This window comes from Gracilinanus agilis, chromosome 6, assembly GCF_016433145.1.
Source record: "Gracilinanus agilis isolate LMUSP501 chromosome 6, AgileGrace, whole genome shotgun sequence".
NCBI lineage: Eukaryota > Metazoa > Chordata > Mammalia > Didelphimorphia > Didelphidae > Gracilinanus > Gracilinanus agilis.
Genome location: NC_058135.1, coordinates 265,836,091 through 265,846,970, shown reverse-complemented (window position 1 = coordinate 265,846,970; position 10,880 = coordinate 265,836,091). Strand labels below are relative to the sequence as shown.

The 10,880-nt window shown below is 35.2% G+C and overlaps 1 pseudogene; it reads right to left on the bottom strand.

Annotated features, from left to right (window-relative positions):
- Positions 1-8,099: 8,099 nt before the first annotated feature.
- LOC123252131 lies at positions 8,100-8,555 on the bottom strand (annotated as a pseudogene).
- Positions 8,556-10,880: the final 2,325 nt, after the last annotated feature.

Sequence of the window (10,880 nt, the reverse complement as noted above, 5' to 3'; positions counted from 1 at the left end):
AGTCCCTAATTTCAAGGAACTCCTATTCAAATAGGATAATAGTTCTTACCATTTTTTGTTTCATAGGCTCCTTTGCAATCTTGTAAAACCTATGGACCTCTTCTCAAAATAAGATTTTTGAATAATTGAAGGAAACAGAAATTTTAAATTAGAGATTTTTCCCATTCAAGGTCATAAACACCTTGAAATATTCCCACAGACCCTTTGGGTATCTTTCTTTTTTTTCAATTTCAATTTATTTATTTGTTACATTATAATTCCCAATTATCTCCCTTCTTCTTCCCCCTTCCCACACCAGAGAAGATATCATTTGATTACATGCACACACACACACACACACACACACACACACACACAAATATAAAACTATGTCTTACATTTTTCAATTGCTAAGGTATGTTGTTGTATATGTTCTCTTTCTTCTACTCATTTCACTCTTCATAATTTCATACAGGTATTTCCATTATTTTTAAAAAATTAACCAGCTCTTCACTCTAGAAATTGAGGGTATGCACTTTAGGTTTCTTTGGAACCCAAATAAAGAAGGCCTGTAATGTGAAGCAACAGGACATTTAGGAGATTACAGAAGCAAATCAGATGGAATGGCCCTCTGGTTCCTTTTGCTGCATCAACGAAGCAGCCCTTTTCCTCTCTCTGATAAAACTATACTTTTTATTAAATTGATCCATTTGGCAGTGCTCAAGTACTTTCATGGTGAGATTTTATTTTAGCCAGATGTTTCTATTTATGAAGTGAGGTCTGAAGAACATATATAATCTATCACAAAGTAGTGATTCCAGGAGAATTTTTTTTTTCTGGATGATGGGTTTTGAACTGGAAGAAGGGTAGGTATTGGGAGGTTGAGCTGAGTAATGCATCAGGACTCCTGAAATCAGACTACTGAGCTGTCTCCTTAGGGTATCAGGGACTGGTTCTGGTGATGGTTTTGGTGGAATATTGACTTGCATGTACTAAGCTTAGAAATGGGAAAATTGGTGTTAAAAATCTCATAAAACATAAGCTGTTAGAACTTAAGAAAGTCACATAATCCTTGTTGAATCAAAAAACATCCTACAATGAATCTAAGAAATTGCATGGCATTTTTTTAGGTCAGGGGTTGAACTTCATGGCCAACAATTAAGTTACCTTTCAGCTTCTAGATTCTGGAATTTAAAGGCAGTTTGAAGGTTGGTTCAATAGAAGATGAAAGAAAGGGAAAAGGACATCATATTTGCTTTTGGTAATTTAAACAAATTAGTTTCTATTTACATGTTTTCCCCTATAAAGTAGGAGTTCCTTAGTTGCAATTATTGATTTCTATATCTGTAGAAAGAGTATGTTTGACAGGGCAGAATTTGCCTTGGTATCAGAAAGACCTAGTCTCAAATGTTCAACTTCTGACATTAGTAGGGAAACCCTGGGGAATTAACTTAAATTAACATATCCATTCTTCAGTGAACTCTCAAATTCTAAGTTATAGAACATCTGTCATTCTACCCTGGTGGAGAGAATTTCTTCATTGAAGCAGACTCATTTTTTTCTTCTGAATAAATACTTGATTAATTGATTGGTCTTTATTGTGATTGATGGATAGAGAAAGATCATGGCAGAGGGGAGATGGAACAGGCAGGTGTGTTAACTTTTATATGGAGAAATATTTTATTTTCTAACCATAGAAGAAACAAGTAGAATACCAGTTTTAACAGAGAAGATTTCAAGCTTATAGAACAGTAGTATAAAGAGCAAAAAGAAAGGAGGGCACTAAACAATACAGAATAATTTCTATACGCAGCATCTTGATTTCAAAACCCATCTATTAATATTATCAATGTTGTATTACATTTTTATTTATTTTGTTAATTTTTTCCCATTAGATTCTAGCCTAGTTTGGTCACTCCACTCGTCAGCAGCAAAGGGACAGCTAATCGTGGGTGTTTGATGCCTTTCTTTTAAAGCAGTGGATAAATTCAGTACTTTCAATCAAGTTAGAAACTTGATCATCTCTGAGAGGGAGAGAAACTGTGGGAGTGGGGGTCTCGAAGATCATGTTTTCATAGTAATGGAGAATAATGAAAAAATATAATAAAAGTGAATGAAGGGATTTCTATGAAGTTTAGAGATTTCCAGTTTTCTAGAATAGTGGTATTAATTTAAATACAGTTCTCAGAGCAAGAAGGGTGGTAAGGGTATATATGTATATATATATATATACATATATAAGCATGACTATAAGTGACCAGGGTACATTTGAGTGGTGAGGTAAGAGTGACTAGATTTAAAGCGAGACCTCACCTCTAATGAAGAGGAAATCAAGGCAATCATTAGAAACTATTTTGTGCAATTATATGGCAATAAATATAGCAATCTAGGTGAGATGGATGAATATTTACAAAAATACCTAGATTAACAGCAGAAGAAATAGAATGCTTAAATAATCCCATCTCAGAGAAAGAAATTGAGCAAGCCATTAAAGAACTCCCTAAGTAAAAACACCCAGGACCAGATGGATTCAAAAGTCAATTCTAGAGTGCTTCTGGTTTTCCAGGTTAAGATGGCAGCAGAGTAAGAAGCAGCTCTTAACCTCTCCTGACCAAAACACACAAAACTCCTCAAAGGGACATAAAAACAAGTCCAGACTAACGGAGGAACCCCACAACAGGGCACAGCGTGGAAGTTACGTGGAACTGAGGCATTTCCATGCTATAAAGGGGTGAAACAACTCTCACTAAATTGCGGGCTGAGCAACCACCCCACCCCCACCCCCTCCACACACAACACCTATAGCGCCGAAGCCAGATAAAAAGAAATAGAGCAAGTTTGGGGCACCCATCGAGTCATTGGCAGCTCCGTGGCCTGTTCCTGAGAGCAGCAAGATTTAGGACCCCAAAAAACTAACGAACACACACAAAATCTGAGCGCAGGAGCGGGCCGCAGAGAATGGACACAGGGCCCAGAGCAAAGGCTCAGAGCACAAGCACGGGCGGAGGCGTGGGTTGAGGCAGAAACAGCCACAAGCTAAAGCTCTGAAACCGTGAGTGGGGAACCAGTGCAGACGGGTATACGACTGTGGAAGCAGTGCCCTGAGACTTGTAAAGAAACCTCCAGCAGAGGATCAAGCAAGGGGGCCCACCAGGGGGCTTGACCTTGGAAAAAACCAGAACTCAGACCTCAGGAGCCAAAAGACCACGGACAGACCCTGAGCGCAAGTTAAAACCTGAGAAGCTGCTGGGCTAACGATGGCTACCCAGTCTCAGGAAGTTCAGAAGAGAAAGATTAACAACAAGAAAAAGAAGTCTTTAACACTCGACAACTTTTACACACAGAAAATCCAGACAACTGAGCAAACAGAGAAGGAGAACAAACAAGCATCTGGACCCTCCTCAAATAAGGAAAACTCCTCACAAGCTATGGAAGAGTTCAAAACTGAGATTTTGAGGAAAATAGAAGAGATCTGGGAAGAAAATAACTATTTAAAAGGTAGAATCTTGCAAATGGAAAGTGAGGCTCAGAAACCAAATGAACTGATAAGCAAATTGAACACCAGAAATGACCAGATTGAAAAGGAATACCAGAAGATTGTGGCTGAAAACCAGAAGATTATAGCTGAAAACCAGAAGATTACAGCCGAAAACCAGAAGATTACAGTAGAAAACCAAAAGATCATAGCCGAAAACCGAAAGATTATAGACGAAAACCAATCCCTAAAGGCTAGAATTGAGCAATTAGAAGCTAATGATTTCTCAAGACAACAAGAACAAATAAAACAAAGTGAAAAGACTGAAAAAATAGAAGGAAACATGAAATATCTCAATGAGAGAGTGACAGACCAAGAAAACCGGTCTAGAAGAGACAATTTGAGAATAATTGGTCTTCCAGAAAAACCAGAAATTAATAGAAACCTGGACTCCATACTAACAGAAATAATTGAGCAAAATTGCCCTGAAGTCCTACAACAAGAGGGCAATATAGACATCGAAAGGATCTATAGAACACCCACAACATTCGATTAACGGCTCCACCCTCTATACCCCAGAGCAAATGTATCTGGTACTCTAAAGAGACAGGTTACTCCATTTTAAGAATTGTATAGTGTTTTACATATATATATACATATACATATATATATATATATACATATATATATATATGTGTGTGTGTGTGTGTGTGTGTGTGTGTAGTGTGTGTGTGTGTAGTGTAACAGTGTTAATACAAATACTACATATTAGAATATTCTTGGTATTTTCCCAACAATGAACTAGATTAGGCTCTGTCTAGACTATCACATAGCAAGCATAAGAACATACATAGACTAGGAGTGGGAAATTAATTACACTGGTTTGGCTGACATTGGCTAATTATTTCTTCCCATGGAAATAAAAATTGACATCAGTAATCTGATACAATTGATGGGATATAGCAGGTCTTGGAATTATGAAGACCTGGGTTCAAGTTCTGGATCTGCCTCTTTCTAGTTATGTGATTGTGAACAATTAATTAAACCTTCTATGACCTTTGGTGAATGTTTTAAATGAAAAAAAAGTGAATTCTATCAAACCTTCAAAGAACAACTAATTCTAATACTGTATAAATTATTTGACATAATAAGCAAAGAAGGAATTCTACCAAACTCCTTTTATGATACAAATATGGTACTGATCCCAAAGCCAGGTAAATCAAAAACTGAGAAAGAAAACTACAGACCAATCTCCTTAATGAACAGATGCAAAAATCTTAAACAGAATACTACCAAAAAGACTCCACCAAGTGATCACAAGGGTTATTCATTATGATCAGGTGGGATTTTTACCAGGAATGCAAGGATGGTTCAACATCAGGAAAACCATGCACATAATTTACCATTTCAACAAGCAAACCAGCAAAAATCACATGGTTATCTCAATAGATGCTGAAAAAGCTTTTGACAAAATACAATACCCATTCCTATTGAAAACACTAGAAAGTATAGGAATAGAAGGGTCTTTCCTAAAAATAATAAATAGATATATCTAAAAGCATCAACAAGCACCATATGCAATGGGGATAAATTAGACGCATTCCTAATAAGATCAGGAGTGAAACAAGGATGCCAATTGTCACCTCTATTTTTTAACGTTGTACTGGAAACACTAGCAGTAGCAATTAGAGAAGAAAAAGAAATTGATGGTATCAAAATAGGCAATGAGGAGACCAAGTTATCACTCTTTGCAGATGACATGATGGTCTACTTAAAAAATCCTAGAGAATCAACTAAGAATCTTGTAGAAATAATCAACAACTTTAGCAAACTTACAGGATACAAAATAAACAGACATAAATAATTAGCATTTCTATATATTTCCAACACATCGCAGCAGCAAAAGCTAGAAAGAGCAATTCCATTTAAAATCACCCTAGACAATATAAAATACTTAGAAATCTATCTGCTAAGAGGAACACAGGAATTATATGAATGCAACTACAAAATCCTTTTTACACAATTAAAACTAGATCTAAACAACTGGAAAAACACTGAATGCTCATATGTAGTATGAGCTAACATAAGAAAAATGACCCTCTTACCCAAATTAATTTACTTATTAATGCTATACCTATCAAACTAATAAAAACCTTTTTTACCGAATTAGAAAAAAAACTATAACAAAGTTCATTTGGAAGAAAAAAAGACCAAGAATATTAATGGAAATAATGAAAAAAAAATATGAAGGAAGGTAGCCAAGCAGTACTAGATTTTAAACTGTACTATAAAGCAGTAGTCATCAAAACAATATGGTGCTGACTAAGAGACAGAAGGGAGGATCAGTGGAATAGACTAGGGGTAAGCAACCTCAGCAAGACAGTCTACGATAAACCCAAAGAACCCAGCTTTTGAGACAAAAACCCACTATTTGACAAGAACTGATGGGAAAATTGGAAAACAATATGGGAGAGATTGGGTCTAGAACAACATCTCACATCCTACACCAAGATAACTCAGAATGGGTAAATGACTTGAATATAAAGAAGGAAACTAAAAGTAAATTAGGTGAGCACAGAATAGTATACCTGTCAGATCTCTGGGAAATGAAATATTTTAACACCAAGCAAGAGCTAGAACAAAAATTACAGAATATAAAATAAATAATTTTGACTACATTAAAGTAAAATCTTTGTACAGACAAAACCAATGCTACCAAAATTAGAATGGAAGCAACAAATTGGGAAAAATCTTTATGACAAAAAACTCAGACAAAGGTTTAATTACTCAAATATACAAGGAGCTAAATCAATTGTACAAAAAAAAAATCAAGCCATCTCCCAATCGATAACTGGCCAAGAGACATGAAGAGACAATTCTCAGATAAAGAAATCAAAACTATCAATAAGCACATGAGAAAGTGATCTAAATCTTTAATAATTATAGAAATGCAAATCAAAACAACTCTGAGGTACCACCTCACACCTAGCGTATTGCCTAGCATGACAGCAAAGGAAAGTGCTAAATTTTGGAGGGGATGTGGCAAAATTGGGATGTAGATGCATTGATGGTGGAGTTGTGAATTGATCCAACCATCTGTATGGCAATTTGGAACTACACCCAAAGGATTTTATACCCCAAGGAAATAATAAGGAAAAAGACTTGTACGAAAATATTTATAGCCACGCTTTTTGTGGTGGCAAAAAATTGGAAAATGAGAGAATGTCCTTCGATTGGGGAATGGCTGAATAAATTATGGTATCTGTTGGTGGTGGAATACTATTGGGCTCAAAGGAATAAAGAACTGGAGGAATTCCATGTGAACTGGAATGACCTCCAGGAATTGATGCAGAGTGAAAGGAGCAGAAACAGGAGAACATTATACACAGAGGCTGATACACTGTGGTACAATTGAACATAACAGACTTCTTTACTAGCAGCAATGCAATAATCCAGAGCAAGCCTGAGGGACTAGTAAGAAAGAAAACTAGCCACATTCAGAGGAAGAACTGTGGAGGGGTTTGGGGGAGAGGAAAAAAAACATGAAACATGTAACTATGGGAAAAATATTCAAAATAAAAATGAAAAAAAAAAGAATGACTAGATTTAATGAGCTAATAATCTTCCCAGGCTCTTTTGTGTACAATCTTAGTGCCCCGGATTCCTCATCTTTACTTATAATATTGCTATTTGTTTTCTACCTTCAAAGTTTCTATTTATATGTTCTCCATCTTCTAATCTATTTTATTTTTTTCATTAAACATTTCCCACTTAAGTTTGCATTAACAAAATAATTCCTAAATCATTTTCTTTTTACCCTATTACCAACTGATGAGAAGGCAAACACTATGATATTTATTATTCTTGTGAAGTCATGAAAAAATATATTTCTGTACTAACCATATTGCAAAAGACAATACCACAAAATAGAAAAAAATGAAGAAAAAATATGTTTATATCTGTATTCAAATTTCGTCACTTCTTTCTCTGGAGGTGGATAACATTTTTTTGAAGAATAACAAAAACCATTTTACCAAAACGTAAGATTTATGGAAGTTTATAGACAAGTCATGCAAAATAGTTACAAGCTTTTCTTGAAGTGAGATTTCTACATGTGACAGTAGAATCATGATATTAGTGAGGCTATGATGTTTAATGTTCCCATTTTTGTTCTAACAACTAAGTTTTTCAATTCACAGCCTCTAAGGAGTTAGAGCTAGCTAGAAGGGGTATTCTAAAGTACAACTGGTTAGCTGCTTTAGCCAATGCAATTAGTATCACCATAAAAAGGGAGGACCTTACAACACTGGAAGTAAAAAACAACAACACTCCTGTAGTTAATCAACAACTACTTTCATTCACAGTACTAATATTTACACCATGATGGGAGAAATGAACCAAAGCAAAGCTGGCTCACCACTGCTTTTAAACAATTCACAACAATTTTAGCCTCTGTTTGACAACATGCATGACAACAATGAATCTGCACAAGGCATAAATGCATATTTAATCACCCCCAAGGACTGAAGATGGTCTGGGTTTTTATTCTGTAATGTTTCTAAGACCGTGTCCATTAAATGGAAACAATAAAAGGAAGAGATCTTTGTAGAAGAAAATTGATGTACACTAGATGTTGAGATTAAATTTAAATATTATTCATGGCATCTAGCCTAGTCCATACTTTGGCTTTTTCTATGGGTTGGGTTTCATTGTTCTTCCACTGCTTAGCTGCATCATTTGCAAATGGATCGTCTGCATTGGGATCACTTAAAAGTTTGGATTAAAAACATCACTGTATAGATATGTAACTCTGGAGACCATTAATCTTTCAAAATATCTAAATATATTCTTCCCAACTTTTCTATTTTAGGATGATAAATTTTGATCATGAAACATATTTAGTAACTGCCACTGGATATTCTTCAGGAAGAAATAGTTCAGGTTTAAAAGTTTCTCCCTCAAAGGGGGAATCCAATGAGCCTACAATGACTGCATGAAAATAATGTGCATTGCTTTTGTCTGGTTCAGCTTTTACCCCAGCAATTACTTCTTCCAACAAAGCCTAGGTTTCATTAATAATCCTGTAGGACAGCCTGGCCATCTTGTCTGATCTGGAATTGATAACATTTTCCATTGTGGGTCTTTTGAAGTTGTTTTCTATCAATATGTTGATCAGAGTAACTAAGTCACTCACAGTTGATCAACATTACAATATTGCTGTTACTGTGTATAATGTTCTCCTGATTCTTTTAACTTTACTTTGTATCCGTTAATATAATACCACTCAGTTTTTTTTTCTGAAACCATCCCATATATCATGAGAACACAATAGTATTCTATCACAATTGCATACCACAACTTGTTCAGCCTTTCCTAATTGATGGATATTCCCTCCCACTGCACTCATTTTCTGCTCAAACAGCTATAATCCTAGTTCAGAACCTCATCATCACTTTCTTAGACTATTGCCTTATCATTCTAACTGACCTCCTTGTCTCAAATCAAGTAAGTAAGCATTTATTAAAGATTTACTATGTGCTAGGCTCTGTACTAATCACAGGATACAAAAAAAGATAAAAATAGTCCCCGCCCTTACAGAGTTCACAAACTAATGAGGGAGACAGCATACAAACAATTATGAAAAACTATATCTAATATCTTTATCTATCTATGTATCTTTCTGTCTCTGTCTCTGACTCCATCTTTCTGTCTGTCTCTGTCTGTCTGTCTCTGTCTGTCTGTCTCTGTCTGTCTGTCTCTGTCTGTCTGTCTGTCTCTCTCTCTCTCTCTCTCTCTCTCTCTGATAAACTAGATGAAATCTCAGAGGAAAGGCACAGACATTAGGGTAAAAGGTGGAATTTTATCTAGGACTTGAAGGAAATTATGGACACCTAAACCTTTTTTCCCATTCCAACCCAAATAATGCCAGAATTCTGCTCCATAAACTCTATATCCAGCCCTCTGTTCAATAAAGCAGTTGTGTCAGACTCATTTAGAAATGGGGACACAAAACCATGCATCAGAATCCCAGAGGCTACATATTGATTTTGAAAACCACATATTAAAGTTATCTTTAACTTGTTGCATTTTTAATCATTTTGTTAAATATTTCTTAAATATTTTCATCTGGTATTTTAAATGGTATCCAGTTCATGCACTCTTGGATATTGCAAGCTGCATGGGGACTCACATTTGATTGCTAAGCCTATCTTCTTTCATAGAACTGATACATTATAAGATGCATCATAGTTATTCTGGACTGATTCCTACCTGAAGCTTAAATCTGTTTCTAACATCATTTTATAAGCAAAATTAACACTTAGAAAGTGACTAGAATATGTCCAATTATGCATTCACTTAGACAAATTTGAGACTTCAGTCTCCCTTTCTGCAAAATGAAAGAATAATTCCAGTGTTTGACACAAAATAAATGCCTAATAAATACTTACTCATCCCTTAATTTTATTGTGAAAGATTCTTTGCAAATATGAAGATTTCAGACTGTAAAAGTCGTTTGCAATTTTCCAAAGGTAATTTGGATTACTCTCCTCCTCCTTTTCTATTCTAGTTCTTACTTATTGGATATCTGCATTGTCTATCTCAAATAGCAATACCATTGGAGAATTCGCTAGGAGAGCATTTTTAGAAACATATTTAAATCTGAGAAATAGACATTTTTAGCCACATAGTCTTTTGTCTATTAGTAGATATGTCAAATTCCTTAGATGTGGTGAATATTTTAGAAAACACCTCAAAAAGCCCATCTTTCTAATATAAGCTTTTTATTTGTATTTCTATTTGGTAGAGAAATCTGAACATCACCATCTCTTAAGAACTGAACACAAACTTTAAACTGAGAAATAGGAGGAAGGTACACTGTGGCTGTGAAAAGGATAAAACATACAACCCACGAAAAAACTCTGAAAATAAAAGGAGTAAAGGGCATCATCTTGTGATAGAAAGAGAAAATGGACTGGAAAAATGCTGAGTGAGGAATAATATATAGGCAGAAAGAGTATTGCATTACTACCCTCGTGATGTTGGTAGCAAACAAGAAAAGCTTGGAGCCTGGTTTACCATATTCCTAGTGGCAAACTTCTGGGAGGATATAAATAAGAATCACATGAGATGGGGAGATGTGGATGAGGGACAATTTATATTACAAAAGGAGACTGGGACTCAACAAAATCTCAAATCCATTTGAATAGTTGATTAGTCACTGATAATTATGAAACTACTGATGGTAAAGCATTGTATATTTGAAAAGTTTTGTATGGATAATAAATATTATCAATGACATGATACATATTGGTCAAAATAATGAAAGTATTCCCTGTTTTGGGATGAAAAGTGGGACAACATTTTGAGGGCAACACTTGTATAAATCTTCTTCCTTCTTCCTAAATGATTTATCAACTCTTAAACT